Source organism: Ailuropoda melanoleuca, chromosome 7 (assembly GCF_002007445.2).
Source record: "Ailuropoda melanoleuca isolate Jingjing chromosome 7, ASM200744v2, whole genome shotgun sequence".
Lineage (NCBI taxonomy): Eukaryota > Metazoa > Chordata > Mammalia > Carnivora > Ursidae > Ailuropoda > Ailuropoda melanoleuca.
This window is the reverse complement of record NC_048224.1, coordinates 111,731,386-111,753,121: the sequence shown is the minus strand read 5'-3', so window position 1 is coordinate 111,753,121 and position 21,736 is coordinate 111,731,386. Positions and strand designations below refer to the sequence as shown.

The window sequence follows — 21,736 nt, the reverse complement described above, 5'->3', positions numbered from 1 at the left end:
GAACAATATTATTTTGAACAATATCTTCAACAATTAATATTAATTTGAACAATATCTTCAACAATTAATAGTAATTTGAGCAATATCTTCAACAGTTAATATTAAACAATAATACCTTGAACAATTAATATTAATTTAATGATATTCTTCTGATCCAGAAATACAGATGTCTTTCTCTTTTTTGTCTTCATAGATTTCTTTCTCAAAATCTTGTAGTTTTTAGTGGTGCGGTTCTTATACTTCCTTGGTTAAATTTGTTTATAGGTATTATTTTTGGTGACATTATGAATGGGATAGTTTTTATTTCTTTTTCATATGTTTCATAATTAGTGTGAAGGGCTGCAACTGAATTATGCGTGTTGATTTTTTTTATCCTGCAACTTTACTGAAATTGTTGATTAATTCCAGCTGTGTTTTGGCTGAGTCTGGGATTTTTTTATAGATAAAATCATCTTATCAGCAACTAGCAATAATTTTATTTCTTCCTTTCCAATTTGGATGCCTCTTATTTCCTTGTTTTCTCTAATTGCTTTCACTAGGAATTCCATTACTCTATTGAATATGAGTGGTGAGAGTGAGCATTTTGTCTTTTTCTTGGTAGTAGAGGAAAAGTTTTCAATTATTCTCCAGTAAGATATAATATTGCTGTGGTTTTGTTGTATATGACCTTTATTATATTGAGTTTTATTCCTTCTACACCCAACCTATTAAGGGTTTTTATCAGGAAGAGATGTTCTATTTTGTCAAATGCTTTTTCTAGATCTATTAAGATGATTGTGTGATTCATATCTTTCAGTTTATTGATGTGATATATTACATTTATTGATTTGCATATGTTGAAATATCCATGCATCTCAGGGATAAATCCCACTTGGTCATGATGTATAATCTCTTTAATGAGTTCTTGAAGTGGCTTGCTAATATTTTGCTGAGAATTTTTACATCTATATTTATTGTGGATATTGGTCTGTAATTTTCTTGTGACCTACTCATCTGGTTTGGGTATCAGATTAATACTAGCCTTATAGAATGAGATTGGAAGTGTTCCATTTTCCTCAATATTTTGAAAGAGTTTAAAGAGGTTTGGTGTTAATTCTTCTATTAATACTTGGTATGATGTACCAATAAAGACATCTGGTCCTAGGGTTTTCTGTGCTGGGAGATTTTTGATTATTGATTCAATCACTTTGGTTGTTATTGGTCTGTTCATATTTTCTATTTCTTCCTGATTCAGTTTTGGTAGGTTGCGTGTTCCTAGAATTGTATACAATTGTTTAACATACTGTTCTAAAATAGTTTTCTAATTCTGACAATATCCCCTTTATGAGAGTTTTGTGTACTTTGATTTTATATTTTTCTTATTAGTGTTTTGTATTTCAGCTTAAAGAACTCCTTTCAAAATTTCACTGAAAGCATGTATAGTGCTGGTGAACTTCCTCAGCTTTTGTTTGTATGGGAAAGCCTTTATTTCTCTTCATACGAAGGATAACTGTGCCAGGTAGAATATTCTTGACTGGCAGTTTTTATATTTCAATACTTTCATTGTGTAATTCCACTCTTCCCTGGCCTGTATAATTTCTGTTCAAAAATCTACTGATATCCTGATGGGAGTTCCTTTGTATCTTTCTTACTTTTTTTTTTTTTAACTTGCCTGCCTTTAAGATTCTTTGTCTTTGGATTTTTTTTAGACAGAGGGAGATGGGGGTGGGGGCAGAGGGAGGAGAGAGAGAAAATCTTAAGCAGGCTCCATGCCCCTTGTGGGGCAGACAACCCAGACTTTGATCTCACAACCTGAGATCATGACCTGAGCCAAGATCAAGAGCCAGTCACTCAACTGACTGAGCCACCCAGGCACCCCTATCTTTGAATTTTGTTGGCCTCATTAGGTATCTTTGAGAGCATCTTTTTGCATTGAGCTAATAATGTGTTTTATTTGTTTCATGGACTTGTATGTCCATTTTCTTTTCTAGGCTTGGGAACTCCTTAGCTATTATTTCTTTAAATAAACATTCTGCCATCTTCTCTTTTCCTTCTTGTATATCCATTCTTACATTAGCTTTTCTAATGGGGTCTGATAACTCTCACAGCGTTTCCTTGCTGCTTTTTTTTTTTATCTTAATTCTCTGTCTCTTTCACAGAAATCATCTCTACATTCCTATCATTTATTCTCTCTTACATCAGATCTGTTCTATTTTCAATTATTTCTAATTCATTCTTTATCTCATTTATTGGCTACATCAGCTCTAGAATTTCTATTTGTTTCTCTTTTTTATAATTTTGATCTCTTTGGTAAAATATTCCTCTATTCATTAATTTTATCCCTGAGTTCATTGAACTGCCTTTCTCAGTTTCCTTATAACACCTTGAATTTTTTTCACTACAGCTATTTTGAATTCTCTATTAATTAGATCAAAATATTCTGTGTCTTTGAGATCTGTTACTGGAGATTTATTATATTATTTTTGTGATATTGTAATTACCCTGACTTTTTATAGTGCTTAATGAAATGTGCCTCTGCTATCTCATTTGAAGCCATGAACACTGTTGTTATTTGGGAAAGGTTTATTTACTTTGTTTTGTTTTGTTTTTAAATATTTTATTTATTTGAGAGTGAGAGAGAGCACAAGTGGGATTGGGGCAGAGGAAGAAGCAGACTCCCCACTGAGTAGGGAGACCAACATGGGGCTCAATCCCAGGATTCTGGGATCATGACCCGAGCCAAAGGCAGATGCTTAACCAACTAAGCTACCCAGGTGCCCCTGGGAAAGTTTATTTACTTTGATCTAAAATTTCAACAGGTTGGTAATTAGAAAAATTTTGTTTCCCAGAAGATGATACTACAGAACAAGTTTTGGTTTGTCTTACCAGACGACCTACTGCTAAAGTTGGGAGCGTGTGTGTTGGTGTAATTAAAAAAAAAAAAAAACAGAAAAACCCACATAAGCACAGAAATTGCATGTATTTCTATACATTAATAAAGAAGTAGCAGAAAGAGAAATTAAGAAAAGAAACCCATTTATAATTGTACCAAATAGAATAAAATACCTAGGAATAAACTTAGCCAGGGAGGTGAAAGACCTGTACTCTGAATACTATAAAACATTGTGTCATCTTCTCTTTTTTTTTTAATCAAACAAATGGAAAGTTATACCACACTCAAGGATTGAAATAATTAATATTGTTAAAATGTCTGCACTACCCAAAACAAACTGTGGATTCAGTGCAATCCCTATGAAAATACCAACAGTATTTTTCACTGAACTAGTACAAATAATAGTAACATTGTATGGAACTACAGTAGACCCCAAATAGCCAAAGCAGTCATGAGAAAGAACAAAGATTGAGGTCTCACAATCTCAGATTTCATGATATACTCCAAAGCTGTAGTAATCAAAATATATGGTAATGATGCAAAAATAGACCTATAGATCAGTGTAACAGAAGAGAGTACCCAGAAACAAACCGATGTTTACATGGTCCGTTAATCTACCACAAAGGAAACAAGAATATACAGTAGGGAAAAGACCATCTCTTTAATAAATGGTGCTGGAAAAGCTATACATCTACATACAAAGGAATGAAACTGGATCACTTTCTTATATATACAGAAAAATAAACTCAAAATGGATTAAAAACCTAAATGTGAGATCTGAAATCATAAAACTCCTAGAAGAAAACATGGTCAGTAATCTCTTTAACTTTGGCCCTTGCAACATTTTGCAGCTAGGTCTCCTTATACAGGGGGAACAAAAGAAAAAATAAACTATTGGGACTACACCAAAATGAAAAGCTTTTGCACAGCAAAAAAAGACCATCAGCCAAATGAGAGGGCAACCTACTGAACAGAAGATATTTACAAATGATAAATCCAATAAGGGATCAATATCAAATATACATAAAGAACATAGAAAACTCAACACCCACCAAAAAAGCCCCAAAAAATCTGATCTTAAAATTGGCAGAGGACTTAAATAGACATTTCACCAAAGAAGACATATGGATGGCAAAAAGACACATGAAAAGATGATCAACATTACTAATCATCAGGCAAATGCAAATCAAAACCATAAGGAGATATCACCGTATTCCTGTTGAAACGTCTAGAATCAAGACAAGAAATAACACATGTTGGTGAGGATGTGGGAAGAAAGGAACCCTTGTGCAGCACTGTTGGGGGGGGGGAGGGAAATGTAAATTGGGGCAGCCAATGTGGAAAACAGTATGGAGATTCCTTAAAAAATTAAAAATAGAACTACCGTATGATCTAGTACTTCCACTGCTGGGTATTTTAAATTAAAAATTAAAACACTCATTCAAAAAGATACATGCATCCCTATGTTTATTGCAGCCTTATGTACAGCGACCAGTTTTTCCTTGTTAATGCTGTTGTTGCTGCTACTGGCTGCCACAGCTGCCACTACCATGGTCTCCCTGGTTCTGTAGTCTCTTCTGAGTCCAGTCTGGGTGGTCTCTGCTGCACGGATGGGTGGCCCCGCAGGCATCCCGGTGTGCTGGGCAGAGGCACTTTGCTCAAGCATGGAAGTCCGATTCATTTTAAATCAGTGGTAAGGAAACGAGGACCCTCTCGAGCTACCATGATGCCGACGTTACCAACACTCTTTGTTTTAGAGTCTATTTTGTCTGACATAAGTCTAGCTCCCCTAGCTTTCTCTTGGATTCCATTTGCATGGACTATGTTTTTCTAGCCCTTCACTTTCTGTGTGCATCCTTATGTCTGAAATGAGTCTCTAGTAGGCAGCATATAGATTTTTGTTAAAATTCCTTCAGTCACTCTATGTCTTTGGATTGGAGAATGTAGGCCCTTTCCATTGAAAGTAATTATTATTTTCTTTTTTTATTTTCCAGCATATTTGACATACAAATATTAGTTTCAGTTGTGCAACATAGTGTTTCATACATTATAATTATAAACCTAGCTACCATCTCTCACCATACAAAGTTGTTACGTAATAGCTCTCTTCCCTATACTGTACATTATATTCCTGAGCCTTACTCATTTTATGAGCGGATATGAGTGGAAGTTTGTACCTTTTAACCTCCTTCTATTTTACACCCCCTCTGGTAACCACCAGATTATTCTCCGTATCTATGAGTCTGTTTTTGCTTTGTTTCATTTATTAGATTCCACAAAAGAGTGAAATCATATGGTATTTGTCTTTTTCTGATTTATTTCACTTAACATAATACCTTCTGGCTCCATCCATGTTGTTACAAATGGCAAGCTCTCATCTTCTATATGAGTAATATTCCATTGAATATATGTATGCCATACCTCTTTTTTTATCCTTTCATCTATTGATGGGCACTTCGGTTGCTTATATATCTTGGCTTTGTAAATATTGTTGCAATGAATATAGGTGTGTGTGTGTGTGTGTGTATATATATGTATATGTGTGTATATATATATGTATATATATATATATGTATGTATAGTGTTTTTGTTTTGTATATATATTTTTGAATTCGTGTTTTTATTTTTTTTCAATAGATACCAAGAAGTGGAATTGCTGGATTATGTGGTAGTTCTGTTTTTTTAATTTTTTTTACGTGGGACTTGAACTCATGACTCTGAGCTGAGATCAAGAGTTGGACATTTAACCGAAGGAGCCATCCAGGCACTCCTGCTTTTAATTTTTTGAGGCATTTCTGTACTGTCTTCCATAGCGGTTGCACCAGTTTACATTCCCACCAGGAGTGCATGAGGGTTCCCTTTTCTCCCCATCCTCCCCAATACTTGTTGCTTCTTGTATTTAAAACTAGTCGTTATAACAGGTACGAGGTGGTATCTCATTTTGGTTTTGATGTGCATTACCCTACTGATTAGTGATGTTAGCCTCTTTTCATGTGTATGTTGGCCATCATAGGTCTTCTTTGGATAAATGTCTGTTCAGGACCTCTGCTCATTTATTAAATCAGATTGTTTGTTTTTTTGACATTAAATTGTGTGAGTTCTATATATACATTTTAGGTATTAACCCCTTATTGATTATATAATTTGGAAATATTTCCTCCATTCAGTAGTCTATTACTTACTCTGTTTTCGTCACTGTGCAAAAGGTTTTCAGTTTGATGTAGCCTCATTTATTTATTTTTACTTTTGCTATCTTTACCTGAGGAAACAGATCCAAGGAAATATTGCTCAGACCAATGTCTGAGAGCTTACTGTCTGTTTTCTTCTCAGAGTTTTATGGTTTCTCTCCTTAATTTAGGTCTTAAGTCCATTTTGAGCTTATTTGTGTATGATATAAGAACATAGTCTAATTTCATTCTTTTGCTTGTGGCTGTCCACTTTTCCCAACACTATATATTGAAAAGACTGTCTTTTTCCCTGTTGTATATTTTTGATTACATTGTTGAAAGTTAATTGAATATATATGAAGCTTTATTTCTGGACTCTCTATTCTGTTCTATTATCTATATGCCTGTTTTTAATGCCAATAATATATGATTTTGATTCCTAATGCCTCCAGTTTTTTCTTTTTCAAGATTGCTTTAGCTATTTGGACTCCTTTGTGTTGCCATACACATTTTAGGATTATTTATTCTAATTCTATAAAAAAAAATCCATTGGAGTTTGATAGAGACTACACTGAATCTGTAGCCTGTGTTGGGTAGTATGGACATTTTAACAATTTTCTTTCAATCCATAAACATGGTATTATCTTTCCATTTGTGTTGTCTTTAATTTCTTTTTATCAATGTCATTGTTTTCAAAGCACAGGTCTTTTCATATATTAGGTAGTCTTAGGTATAGTGTGATGGTTTTCTTAATTTCTTTGAATTATTAGAAATAATTATTATTTTATTCTAATTATTTTGTTCTAATTATTTCTTTCATGATTAGTGTATAGAAATGCAACAGATTTATTTATGTTGATTTTTGTATCCTGCAAATTTGCTGACTGCATTATCATATCATCAATAAATATTGACAGCTTGACTAATTCTTGGTTTGATTTGGTTTTTTGTTGTTATTTTTAATTTAAATTTTAGTTAGTGAACAAACAGCACAATATTGGTTTCTGGAGTAGCATTCAGTGATTCATCACTTACATACAACACCCAGTGCTCATTACAAGTGCCTACTTTAATACCCACCCCCCTTATAGCCCATTCCCCACGCTCCTCCCTTGTCAACCCTCAGTTTGTTCTCTATTATTAAGAGTCTCTTATGGCTTGTTTCCTGATCTCCTTTTTTTCTTTTCCCCCTTCTGATATGTTCATCTGTTTTCATTCTTAAATTCCTCTTATGAGTGAGATCATATGATATTTGTCTTTCTCTGACTTATTTCACTTAGCATATGACACTAATTCTTTTCAAATTTAGATGCCCTTTATTTCTTTTCTTGTCTGATTACTGTGGTTAGGACTTCCAGTACTGTGCTTAGAAAAAAAAAATGGTGAGAGTGGGCCTCCTTTGTTGTGTTCCTGATAATAGAGGAAAAGCTTTCAGGTTTTCACCACTGAGTATTAGGTTACCTGTGTGTGTGTCATAGATGGCCTTTATTATATTGAAATATGCCCCCTCCATACCCATTTTTAAGAGTTTTTATAATAAATAGATTTTGAATTTTATCAAATGCTTTTCTACATTTATTGAGATGATCATATTTTTGTCCTCTTACTGTAGTGTGTCATGAATTGATTTATAGATATTGAACTATCCTTTCATCTCTGGATTAAATCCCACTGGATCATGGCATATGATCTTTTTAATATATTGTTCAATTTGGTTTGCTAATATTTTGTTGAGAATTTTTGCATCAGTGTTTATCAGGAATATTAGCCTGTAATTTTTCTTTTGCAGTGCTATGGTCTGGTTTTGATATTCGAGAACTTCTGGTCTCGTGTAAGTTCAAAAGTTTTCCTCCTCTTCAATTTTTTGGAATAGCTTGGTAAGGATAAGCTACCTCTTCTTTAAATGTTTTATGGAATTCATCTATGAAGCCATTTGGTGCTGGTCTTTTGTTTTGGGGGGAGTTGGTCGATTACTGATTCAATTTCATTACTAGTAATTGGTCTGTTCAGATTTTCTATTTCTTCTTGATTCAGTCTTGGGAGATTTTGTGTTTTAGGAATTTAGCCATTTCTTCTAAGTTGCCCCATTTGTTGGCATATAATTATTCATACTAGTCTCTTATTGTACTTTGCATTTCTGTGGTGTTAATTGGTATTTCTTCTTCTTCATTTCTGATTTTATTATTTGAATCCTGTCTCATTTTCCTGATGAATCTGGCTAAGGGTTTATCAATTTTATCTTTTCAAAGAAGCAGCTCATAGTTTTATGGATTTTTTTTTTCTTATTGTGTTTTTAGTCTCTATTTATCCATTCTACTCTTTATTATTTTTCTTCTAGTAACTTCAGGTTGTATGTGTTCTTCTTTTTCTAGCTCCTTTAGGTGTAAATTTAGGTTGTCCATTTAATGTTTTTTTCCCTTGTTTCTTCAGTTGGGCCTGTGTCATTATAGACTTCCCTCCTAGAACTGTTGTGCTACGTTCCTTAGATTTTGGACTGTTGTGTTTCCATTTCCATTTGTCTCCAGGTGTTTTCTTTATAGCATTTTTAATTTCCGGACCCATTGGTGGTTCAGCAGCATGCTGTTTAGCCTGCATGTGTTTGTGTTTTTTCCAGTTTTTTTTCCTTATAATTGATTTCTAGTTTCATAATTTTGTAGTCAGAAAAGATGCCTGGTATGATTTCAAATTTTCAAGTTTATTGTGATTTACCTGGTGGCCTAACATGTGATCTATCCTGAAGAATGTTCCATGTGCACTTGAAAAAGAAGGTGCATTTTGCTGTTTTGATGGAATGTTCTCTGTATATCTATTAAGTTTATCTGGTCTAATTTGTCAGTTAAGGTTTATTTTCCTTATTGATTTTCTGTCAGGATGATCTATCATTGATGTCAGTGGGATATGAAAACTTTCTACTATTGTATTACTGTCAATTTTTCCCTGTTAATATTTACTTTCTGTATTTAGGTGCCCCCGTGTTAGATAAATAGACATTTACAACTATTATGTCCCCTTGTTGGATTCATCTGTTTATCATTATGCAGTGTCATTCTTTGTCTCATTACAATCTTTATTTTAAAGTTTGTCTGATTTAAGTATTGCTTCCCAGCTCTCTTTTTGTTTCTATTTGCACTGAATACCTTTTCCTGTCATTTTACTTTGAGTTTGTGTGTGTATTTAGATCTGAAGTGAGTGACTAATAGGCAGCATATATTCAGGTTTCTGCTGCCCTGTTTCTTTGATGGGACCATTTAGTCCATTTACATTTAAAGTAATTATTGATACATATGTACTTATTGACATTTTGTTAATTGTTTTCTGTTTTGTAGTTCTGTTCCTTTCTTCCTCTCTTGCTCTCTTCCCTTGTTGTTTGATGGCTTTCTTTAATGTTATGCTTGGATTCCTTTCTCTTTATTTTTATTTGGTGTGTGGTTACCGTGAGATTCATACATACCTTGTGCGTAGCAATCTACTTCCAGTGGATGATTGCTTACGTTCACATGTGTTCTAAAAGCACTACATTTTTATCTCCCCCTCAAGTTTTATGGTTTTGATATATTATCCCTTATTATTTCATGAATCCCTTGACTAAGTATTATAAGTCTACATGATTTTACTACTTTTGTCTTTTAACTTTCTTACTAGGTATATAGGTTGTTGATCCACTTCCTTTATCATACATTTAACTTTACCTCTGTTTTGTGTGTGTGTGTGTTTTTAATAATTTTCCAATTTCTGGTAATGGTCTTTTCCATATAAAGAAGTCCCTTTAACCTTTCTCATAATGCTGTTTTTATATTGATGAGCTCCTTTAGCTTTTGCTTGTCTAGGAAACTCCTTATCTCTCCTTCAATTCTGAGTGATAACTTCGGCTGGTAGAATATTCTCATTTGGAAGTTTTTTTTTCTTTTCAGCACAGTGAGTATATTGTGCCACTTTCTTCTGGCCTATAAAGTTTCTGCTGAAAATCAGCTAATGGTCTTTTAGTTGTTCCCATGTACATAGTCTTATTTTCTCCTGCTGCTATTAGGATTCTCTCTTTAACTGTTGGCACTTTGGTTATAGCGTGTCTTGGTCTCTTTGCATTCCTCTTCTTTGGTATTCTCTGTACTTCCTGGACTTAGATGTCTGTTTTCTTGGCCAGGTTAGGAAAATTAGCTGTCTTCCTCTTTCTTCTCCTTCTGGGACACCTAAATGTGAATGTTTGTACACTTGATATTGTCCATAGGTGTCTTATTCTCTTTTTTTTGTTTTTTTGTTCTTTTTTCTTTTGGCTCTTCTGATTGGGTGATTTCCACTATGTTGTCTTTCTAATCACTGATTCGTTATTTGCATCATCTAATCCGTTGATACCCCCTAGTGTACTTTCCATTTCAGTTATCATATCCTTCAGCTCCTGTTGGTTCTCTTTTACATTTTCTTTATCTGTTTCTTGAAGTTCTTACTGTGTTTATCCATTCTCCTCCTGAGTTTGGTTAGCATAATTATGACTATTACTTTGACTTGTTTATCAGGTGGATTGCTTATCTCCATATCATTTAGTTTTATTTCTGAGATTTTGTCTTGTTCTTTTGTTTGGAACATATCACTCTGTCTCCCCATTTTCCTTAACGCCTTTTGTTTCTACGTATTAGGTAGATCGTTTACATCTCCCAGTCTTGGAAGAGTGGCTTTATGCCAAAGATACTTTGTGAGGCCCAGAAGTGCAAACATCTTCGGTCATCTGAGCTCAGTGACCCCTGTGTGGGCTGTGTGCACCCTCCTGTTGTGGCTGGGTCATGATTAGTGCCGAGTAACTAGTGCGTGTGTCGTCTGAGTTCTGGCCATGATTTCTATGACTGTTCTGGTGAACATGTGTGTTCCCTGACCTGTCTGGCTGAGAGGCCCAGCCATGACTTTTGCAGGCATGCTAGTGTATAAGATTGGTTCCCAGTCTAGCTGGCTGTGAGGCCCAGCTGTGACAGCTGCAGGCATGCTGGCAGGCAGGACGGACTTGTGGTGTGGCTTGCTGCAAGATCCCATTGTGACATTGTAGGTATTCTAGGGTTATGTAGCTGGTCCCTCAGGGCAGGAGAGCTTGGGAGGGGCTCCAGTTCCAGCTGAGGCTGCCTTCCAGTTGTGGTGGGGTGGAGGGCTGCTTAGGGTAGGCAGTGACAAGGCAGGGGCCCACTCGGGATGGTCTTTGGGCTGGGTGGACAATTTGGCAGGGTGAGTTCGCAGGAGAATGAATGCCAAGTGGGGTGACTGGTGCTAGCATACCAGGCAGAGAGTGTCTCTGAAATGGCCTCACCAACATTAGGGCAGCTAGGTAGAAACGGGAAAGCAAAACAAACTGAAACAAAGCAGGTAGGTGTTCACCGATGCTTCCATCCCCAGAGAATATTCCAACAGAGGTTCCCCCCACCCCCCAGTAAGAGCAGAGCCTTGGTTTCCCATGGCCCTGCAGCTCTCCTAAACATAAGCCCTATTCATTTTCAAAACCAGATGTTAGGCGGCTCCTCTTCCTGGTGCATGTCCCCTGGGCTGTGGAGCCCAGTGTGGGGCTCGGACCCTTGTTCCTCATGCAAGGTTCTGATATCCCTTACGTTTGTGTTTTGTTGTGCCGGAATATGGGTCCTGACTAACCCACATCTCTGTCCCTCATACCTATCTCGATGTGTCTTTTTCTTTGTATTCTTAGTTGTCTATGATCTGATAGGACAGTTTTTGATTCGTTATCAGAGATAATTGTTGTATACGTGATTGTGTCCATGGCCGGGGAGGAGCCCAGGATCTTCCTACTCTGCCATCTTGATCCTGCGTTCTAAACTAATTATTTTAAAGTATCTGCTTATTGTAATTTTGTTAATTGTTTTCTGGCTATTTTATAGTTCCTCTGTTCTTTTCTTCTTGCTCTCTTTGTGATTTAATTATTCTCTCTGGTGGCGTATTTAAATTCCGATGTTTTAATCTTCTGTGTATCTACTGTGGGCTTTTGTTTTGTGCCTACCCTAAGGATTACATATAACAAATAAAACAGTCTACTTTAAATTGATAATAATTTATGTTGAATGCATTCTAAAACTCTACATTTTTACCCTCTCATATTTATTTTATAATTATTATAAATCTTAAAGTTATAAATTTTAAATTTGTTCTTTTATAATTTTTTTGTGTTTTAACCTTCATTTTAGCTTTGTAAGTGATTAATTTACCACCTTCACAACATTAGATTATTCTAAATTTTACTATGTATTTGCCTTTACCAGTGAGATTTATATTTTCATATGTTTTCCTGTTACTAATTGGCACCCTTTATTTTCTGCCTAAAGAATTCTCTTTAACATTTCTTATAAGGCTTGTTTAGTGGTGATGTATTCTTTTACCTTCTGTTTGTTTTTCCTTGCTTGTTTTATGATTCTCTCCTTGTTTTTGATTTTAGACATTTTAATTATAATGTGTCTTAGTGTAGGTCTCTTCGGGTTTATCTTATTTGAAACTCCCTGAGCTTCCTCGACATGGATATCTATTTCCTTCTCCAGTTTAGGGAATTTTTCAGCAATTACTGCTTCAAATAAGATTTCTGCCCCTTTCTCTCTCTTCTCCTTTTGGGATCCCCATAATGTGAATGATATTCTGTTTTATGTTTGTCCTAGAAGTCTCTTAAGCTAGCTTCACTTTTCATTCTTCTTTTTTTTCTTTTTCTTGCTTTGATTGGGTGAGTCCGATTGCCCTGTTTTCAAGTTTACTGATAACTTTCTTCTGCCTCATCTAGTCTGATGTTGAACGACTCTAGCAGTTTTTCTTTCAGATTAGCATTGGATTTGGGGGAAGTTTATAAAGTGTAGTTTTATATTATTGTGCTGTTGCATAAGGTGTAACACTCTTACAAGGCTTTTGGGGACTAGAGGAAATGATCAGCAACACACAGAAGTGGTCCAACTGTACATGACAATCACTAGACAAACTGGACACCCTCTCACATGTGCACAAATCTGCACAGAAAGGTACTGATGCTTTACCCTTGGACTGGTGCACTTTATTTCCCCTTTCTAGTGTAGTAAGAAATGACATGCACTTTAATTTGCCAAAAACAATGCTTGTATTCTGGCAGCAACATGCTACCGCTATTACATAATAAAGTGAACACCAGAACTACAAAGGCAGGAGGTGTGAGTGAATTTTTATTGGGAAGGGATATTGTCAACCTAAATAGCAGCAAATGAAGAATGAATAGGAAACTTCCTATTGTCACAAATACACAAGACCTCCATCATATATGCTATGGGAGGCATTTCAGTTTGTGAGCCCCAGAGCAGAAATGCCAAATGCTTCGCCATTCAATCTAATATTTCTAGATTCCTACCAAAAAAGAATATATGAAGAGCACAGAAAAGTTGCACACTGAAAGGAAACCCCCAAAGAGGAGCGAGGGAATGTAGAAATTAAGAAGTTATGTAGAACACTTTTTAAATTATAATGAACTATGTTTTCATATTTTCACAGTAATACAAAACACCGTCACTTGCAGAACTGGTTCAGATTACTTCCACACCAGATACATTTTTAGTCCTCTATATAAGTGTTTGGAAGTTACTTATGTTTATATGAAATGAAGCTGTTAATACTTTCCTACAGCAGTAACTGCACACCAGGAAGGCTAAAACAAACACAAGTCAAGGAATGGAGTTTTCCCAAAGCTGCAGTGTGACAAGACTGTAAACAGTTGATTCCATACACATGAATAGGTTTCTTTGCTATAGGAAATCCAAATGGAATAAGTAATGGAGATGTGTAAAAAGGTTTCTTGAGGGGAAGAAAGATGACACCCTGTATGCATTTCGTTTTCTGCCCCTTCTGACACATCACCTTCTTCTCCAGCGCTGTCTGCTGTCCATAATGCCAGGTTGTGTCTAAGCAACCGCACGGCGAGGGTGCTGTCTTTGCATGAGTCTTCATTCGGTGTATAAAGTTCTGCAATGCCTTTATCAAAAGCTGCTTTAGCCGGTGTGCAGGCAAGCTCTGGGTTAGTAAGGCTCTCACAGTAAAATACAGAAAGGTTAAGAGCCAGCCCAGGCAGATTGGGTGTGTGGTTGCCTCTCTTTCTTGCTCATATCAAAAGCCTCTTGGTAAGCGCCCTGAGAATTCTCTATCCTTCGTTTTGGATCCTCACCACATGCAACTTGAGCAACGGGCCAGAAGTAATCTCCCTTCATTTTCATATAGAAGCCCTTACTCTCTGGATTAGTTGCATTGGCTATTAAATACTTAACCAACAATTCCAGCACGTGGTACAGACGGACCTCAGCTCAGACTCCACTTTTTCCCAGTAGTCCTTAATCAGCCACAACTCCTCGTTGGAGGTGTTGGTTTTCTGCTCCACGCTCAAGATGACCCTCCAGGCTGACCTGTGGCCCCTGCCCATGTTTCTGTAGGCCACTGAGAGCAGGCTGTGCTCCTCATTAGACAGCCTAGTGCCTGACTGGTCACAGCCATGTCGTCATAGCCCTGGGCCTGCTCTGCCAGCTTCACCTTCTAGATCAGCTCCATCTTCTCCATGGGGATGGGGAGAGAAGAGCAAGGGCGAGCACTGCCCTGGATCTGGAGGAGGCGTGAGGCGGGCCTTTACATCCCCACGGCCACAGTGCAAGTCTCACCACTTTGATCTGCTTTTCAGAATAGCTTTGTGTTCTTCAAGTCTGTGACCTCTATTTGGTACTTTCTTGTATTTTCCATCTCTTGAAGTTTACACTATGTTCATCCCTTCTCCTGAGTTTGATGAGCATCTTCCATATGGTATTTTGAAGTCTTTATCAGGTAAATGGCTTGTCTCCATTTTGCTAAGGACTTTTTCTGAGGTTTTTTCTTGTTGTTAATTTAAAACATATTCTGTTTCTTCATTTTGCTTGATTGCCTCTGTTGAGTTTTAGGCATCAGATAAAATAGCCACTTCTCCCAGTCTTGAAGCAGTGGCCTTGTGTAGGAGATGAAACTTACTGTTCACCCTGCCCTAGCTCTTTGCTGTCTCTCAAACCTTTGTGATTGTCCAAGTAGACTCTTGTTTTTAGTGGTTCCCAGTGTTTGAGGCTATGCCAAGACCTGACCCTCAGGAAGCAGCTTTTCAAGTATGCTCATATGAACGGTCTGTGGGACCACAAGCGTAAATCACGCTGGCCACCAGAACCGAGTGGTATACAGATGTTCCCCAGGTGGCAGCCAGCAAATCAGGATGACAGAAAAGTGTACAAATTATTTTTGGGAGATACTGGTAACCTGGAATAAGGCAGAGGGACAGCACAAAGATGGCACCCACCAGCCTCTGTCCCCAGAGAACACCTCAGTACATTCCTAGATGTGTGCCAAGCCAGATGTCTGCCCCTCATGCCAAACCTCCAGGACAGGCAAATAGGCCTCTTTTCTACAAAGACGGGGGCGAGTTTCATTCTGAGGTCTGTGCAGTGCCCTGGGGGCGGTAGCCTGCCAAAGTACTATCTTTCCACTTGTTACAATCCCCCTGGGTCCAGGAATGCATGGCCCCCGGCCAGCAGAGCCAGGCAGTCAGGGGTGTCCCCTGGACAGCAGCCATAAAATGTGTGGTTCCAGACATAAAAACCAGAGCACAGATATGTGTAAAAGTTCCCCTCTGGGAAATACTGGCACTCAGGAGCATGGCAGAGGGAGAATTTGAAGGTGACACTTGCCAGCCTTCATCCCCAGAGAGTACCGCAGCAGGCTCCTACATGTGTGGTAAATTAGATCCCTCATCCTCAGGCCACTGCTTTAGGATAAGAAAAAAAGACTGGGTGCCTTTCAGTCAGCTGTTTCTGTACTGATCCCTGGGGTGAGTGGGGCCATGAGTGGAAGTCCTAGAACAGCCGTTTCTCAGTGTTGGTCCTATGGACTCAAGCACTGTTGATTTTCAAAAACAGGTTGTTTTGGTGGCTTGTCTCTGTGGTGCAAGTCTTAAAAGTTGGGGTACCCAATGTGGTGCTCAATCCCTTCACTCCCTAGTGAAAAGCTCCCTAGCCACTGACAACCACTATATATTTGACTAATCTAGGTACCTCATTTAAGTAGAATCATACACTGGTCTTTTTGTGACGGGTTTATTTCACTTAGCATAACGTCCTAACGTCGTGTCATGTTGAAGCATGGGTCAGAATTTTCGTTGTTTCTAAGGCTGAATAGTATTCCATTTTATGTATATGCCACATCTAATTTACCTAGGCATCTGCAGATGGACCCTCGGGTTACTTCCACTTTTGGCTCCTGTGACTAACGATGCCATAAACGTGGGTGTACAAGTATCTGGTTAAGTCCCTGCTTTCAGTTCTTTGAGGTGGATAGCCAGAGATGGAGTTGCTGGAGCATATGGTAATTCTCTTTTACGTTTTGGAGAAATCACCATAATGTTTTCCGTAGAAGCCGCGCTTGACTACGAGTAGTTGACAAGATTTGCAGTTTTTCTACATTCTTGCCAAAGCTTGTTTTGTGTAATCTTGTTCTGTGTATAAAAGCTGTTCTAATGGGTGTGAGGTGCTTTGGCATTGTGGCTTTGATTTGCATTTCTCTAATGATTGGCGATAATGAACAACTTTTCATGTGCTTCTTGGCCATTTGCTCTTTGGAAAAATGTCTATTCAAGTCCTTCGACCACCTTTTAACCTGGTTACTCTTTTGTTGTTTTTATTGCTCTGTTGTTACGTATCAAAATTATATTTGCTATAAACTTTTTTTCCTTTATAGTAATTGCTTTCATATATTGTTAACCCTGTTTCACTTAAATATATGTGTGGAGAGGCTTACTGAGTGATGATAAAAACTATATTCCAGGTCAACAAACTTTAGAATTCAGAATTCTAAGGAACCTATTATATACACATAAGTTGTTATCTAGAGGAATTATATTTTATAAGAAGAAATTATTAAAAATTACAAAGTAAGGCTGTATTTTTCAAACAATTAAGACATATTTAATACTTCTCTTTTCAAGAATTGCCCAAGATCAACAGAAAGAACAGAAACAAAAAAAAACTAACTCCATTTGCAATGAAATTCAGAGACATAATACAAATCACAAGATTTGAGACAGAAAATTGGCAGACAAATGTCACCACATTTAGCTGATTAGAAGAAGGTTTCGATGTCCTGCAGACACTGTACTAAAATTTAGAAGGTACTGATGCTGGAAGGCCATGTCTGAGGACCCGGTCTGGCAGTACCAGCCAAGAGGGTCCTTGCTTTGCCCAGGATGGAAATCAAATGTGATCCAGCAGAAAGTGAGAGCAGAGTTTATTAATGATGTAGAGAGAGCAGATACAGATGGAGTGTTTGGGAGATTCAGAAAGGAAAGGACCATGAGTCTGTCTTTGCTTGAAGTCTGGGAGGGTTTTTGTTTTTGAGGATGGTGGTCTGGTGTACATGTCCTCTCAGGCATCCAGGAGTCAAAACAAAGACAAGGGGCTAAGTGTTATTCCTTGGAGCCAGGGCATCTTGGTCTTAAGATGTCCAGGCTCATGGTCTGCAATATGCAGATGGTAGCTTTGTTCAGCCATTCTCACCTGCTCTTAGCTGTTATCTATTCTAAAGAAATCATTAACTCCTTATCCCTTAACAAGGAGGACATACACTATTTGCATTATGAGGCATGTGTAAAGAGGGGTGGGGGTGCAGGTCCTACCAAGACTAGAAGCAGGAAAAGGAGCAAAGAGCGGTTTTTTATGGAGTCCTTCAGTTTCCCTGTCTCAGTATGCCATTGACTTAGCAGTCAAGCAGTGAGAGATTAGGAAAATGGCATCTGAGCTAGAAAAATTGAGACACTTGTTATGTTGTGGCAAAAAGTCTAGTCCAGCTCTAGCCTCCAATAATTTTTCTTGCTGGGAGGCTGGAGGAGAGCACCTCACAGCCCTCACTCACCTCCAGTCAGTCACCGGGTGTGGTGTTCACTAAATGAATCTTTCAAACACAAACTGACAAATTGGCTTAGCTCTGTTTAATCCAAAGCCTATATAAGTCACTAAATCCTGTCTATTTTACTTTCTCTGTGTCTCTCCAGTCTTTTCCCTCCAGTCTATCTACTCTCCACTGGCTGAATGTGGTGCTCCTTTGGGTATTTCTCTCTACAGGGCAGAGAAATAAAGCTAAAAACCTCATCTTTTAGACTTCCTTGCTGGATGGATTCTAGAAGCAAGTGGAAGTCCATGAATCAGATGCACCTGTAGTGACAGGTGACCATTCAGGGAAGTCTGATGTTTTTGTTAGCGAGTACAGCCAGAGAGGCCTTGGCTTTATTCTGTGGCAGCATTAGCAGAGACCCCATCTGGCCACTGTCTTCACGGGTGAGACACACGAGACCCATGGCCAATCTATTTTTTGTTAGCGCAGATCTGGAAGGCATGATGACAGCCTGCATGCAGCCTGATCCATGGACCAAAGCCAGAGTGTGTTAGTGAAGCCAGTGGTTCCAGTTCCCCACCTCCCAGCCTCTGACAACCTCCCTGTCTCCTGGTCAGCCGTGCTAGGAAAGCCATTCTCAGAAGCTCAGCCTGGCCCGGCCAAACTGTCTTTCCAATAATTTTGTAGGTACGAATTTTGACTATCAGACTTTTTGCTTCAAAACAGCTGGAGTGGTTTGTGCTATCTGGACTCGCCCCTGGCTAACAGAGCATTAGATATTCTCCAGTTATACACTGGATAGGATAAAAGGACATCCTACAACTACATCCTGCCCATTCTCGAGCTGCTTGCTTCTAACTCTCCCTGGCACGCTGCAGTGCAGTTAACGAGACAATCCTGGCTTCACCCAGCATTGCCACTTCTACAATTTGCTCATGCTGTTTCTATGTACATACCGCTCCCTTACAAGGCATGCACATATCACCCTGTGCTTGCCTCCAATGTTGTGCTCTTTAATCCAATATAACATGAGTTTTTAAATGGAATTATTGACATGTTCTATTGGTGTCAAGTGTACACATAAAGATGTAAAAATTCTAAACATTACTAGCTGCTGATCCTAAGTGTAGTCACCAGCTGTTACAAAACACCGTCATTACAAGATTATTGCCCATATTCCCCATGCAATGATTTCACATACCTGGTATTCATTTTATCACTGGAAGTTTGTAACCCTTGATACCATTTATTCACTTCACCCAAAACTGGGCTCACCATCCCGCTGGTGAGCACCATTTTGTTCTCTGTATTTAGTAGTCTGCTTTTATTTGTTTCTTAGATTTTTTCTTGGTAGGTTGGTTTGCTTTTGAAATTCCAAATATAAGGATAATCCTACAGTATGTGTCATATTCTGTCTCACTAATTTCACTTAGGATTAGGCTCTCTAGGACCATAACTGTTTCATCAAATGAAACATCTTTTTTCAAGGCGGAGTAATACTCCATTCTTTTTTTTTAATAGTATTTTTTTATTATGTTAGTCACCATACAGTACATCCCCAGTTCTTGATGCAATGTTCCATGATTCATTACTTGCATATAACACCCAGTGCACCCATGCAATATGTGCCCTCCTTAATACCCATCACCAGCCTATCCCATTCCCCCACCCCCCTCTCCTCTGAAGCCCTCAGTTTGTTTCCCAGAGTTCACAGTCTCTCATGGTTCATTCCCCCTTCGGTTTACCCGCCCTTCATTCTTCCTTTCCTTCTCCTACCAATCTTCCTACTTCTTATGTTCCATAAATGACTGAAACCATATGATAATTGTCTTTCTCTGCTTGACTTATTTCACTTAGCATTATCTCCTCCAGTCCCGTACATGTTGCAGCAAATGTTGAGAAATCATTCTTTTTGATGGCTGAGTAATATTCCATTGTATATATGGACCACAGCTTCTTAATCCAGTCATCTGTTGAAGGGCATCTCGGCTCCTTCCACGATTTAGCTATTGTGGACAATGCTGCTATGAACATTGGGGTGCATATGGCCCTTCTCTTCACTACGTCTGTATCTTTGGGGTAAATACCCAGTAGTGCAATAGCTGGGTCAAAGGGTAGCTCAATTTCTAACTTTTTAAGGGAACTCCACACTGTTTTCCAAAGTAGCTGTACCAACTTGCATTCCCACCAACAGTGTAAGAGGGATCCCCTTTCTCCACATCCTCTCCAACAATTGTTGTTTCCTGCACTGTCAATATTTGCCATTCTAACTGACGTAAAGTGATTTCTCAATGTGGTTTTGATTTGAATTTCCCTGATGGCTAATGCTTTTGAACATTTTTTTCATGTGTCTGTTAGCCATTTGTATGTCTTCATTGGAAAAGTGTTCATATCTTCTGCTGCCNTTAGCCATTTGTATGTCTTCATTGGAAAAGTGTTCATATCTTCTGCCCATTTTTTGATTTGTGTATTTGATTCTTGTGCATTGAGTTTGAGAAGTTCTTTGTAGATCTTGGATACCAGTCCTTTATCTGTAGTGTCATTTGCAAATATCTTCCCCCATTCTGTGGGCTGCCTCTAAGTTTTTTTGACTGTTTCCTTGGCTGTGCAAAAGTTTTTATCTTGATTAAGTCCCACAAGTTCATTTTTTCTTTCGTTTCTCTTGCCTTTGGAGATGTGTCATGAAAAAGGTTGCTTTGGCCGATGTCATAGAAGTTGTTGCCTATGNACTGTCAATATTTGCCATTCTAACTGACGTAAAGTGATTTCTCAATGTGGTTTTGATTTGAATTTCCCTGATGGCTAATGCTTTTGAACATTTTTTTCATGTGTCTGTTAGCCATTTGTATGTCTTCATTGGAAAAGTGTTCATATCTTCTGCTGCCCATTTTATGATTTGTTTATTTGTTTCTCGTGTATTGAGTTTGAGAAGTTCTTTGTAGATCTTGGATACCAGTCCTTTATCTGTGGTGTCCTTTGCAAATATATTCTCCCATTCCGTGGGCTGTCTCTTAGTTTTTTTGACTGTTTCCTTGGCTGTGCAAAAGTTTTTATCTTGATTAAGTCCCACAAGTTCATTTTTTCTTTCGTTTCTCTTGCCTTTGGAGATGTGTCATGAAAAAGGTTGCTTTGGCCGATGTCATAGAAGTTGTTGCCTATGTTCTCCTCTAGAATTTTGATGGATTCCTGTCTCACATTGAGGTCTTTCATCCATTTGGAGTTTATTTTTGTGTATGGTGTGAGAGAGTGGTCAAGTTTCATTCTTTTGCATGTAGCTGTCCAATTTTCCCAGCACCATTTATTGAAGAGACTGTCTTTTTTCCACCGGATGTTTTTTCCTGCTTTATCAAAGATTAGTTGCCCAAAGAGCCGAGGGTCCATTTCTGGGTTCTCTATTCTGTTCCATTGGTCGATGTGTCTGTTTTTGTGCCAGTACCATGCTGTCTTTGTGATCACAGCTTTGTAGTACAGCTCGAAATCCGGCATTGTGATGCCCCCAGCTTTGTTTTTCCTTTTCAACAGTTCCTTGGAGATTCGGGGCCTTTTCTGGTTCCATACAAATTTAAGGACTATTTGTTCCAGTTCTTTGAAAAATGTCCTCGGTATTTNCTGTTTGTTCCAGTTCTTGAAAAATGTCATTGGTATTTCGATCAGGATGGCACTGAAAGTGTAGATTGCTCTGAGTAGCATAGACATTTTAACTATGTTAATTCTTCCGATCCATGAGCATGGAATATTTTTCCATCTTTTTATGTCTTCCTCAATATCTTTCAAAAGTGATCTATAGTTTCTAGCATATAGGTCCTTTACGTCTCTGGTTAAGTTA

At 38.0% G+C, this 21,736-nt stretch overlaps 1 pseudogene; it reads right to left on the bottom strand.

The window, feature by feature from the left end:
• Positions 1 to 21,736, bottom strand: part of LOC100466022 — a 65,885-nt pseudogene that overhangs the window by 26,185 nt on the left and 17,964 nt on the right.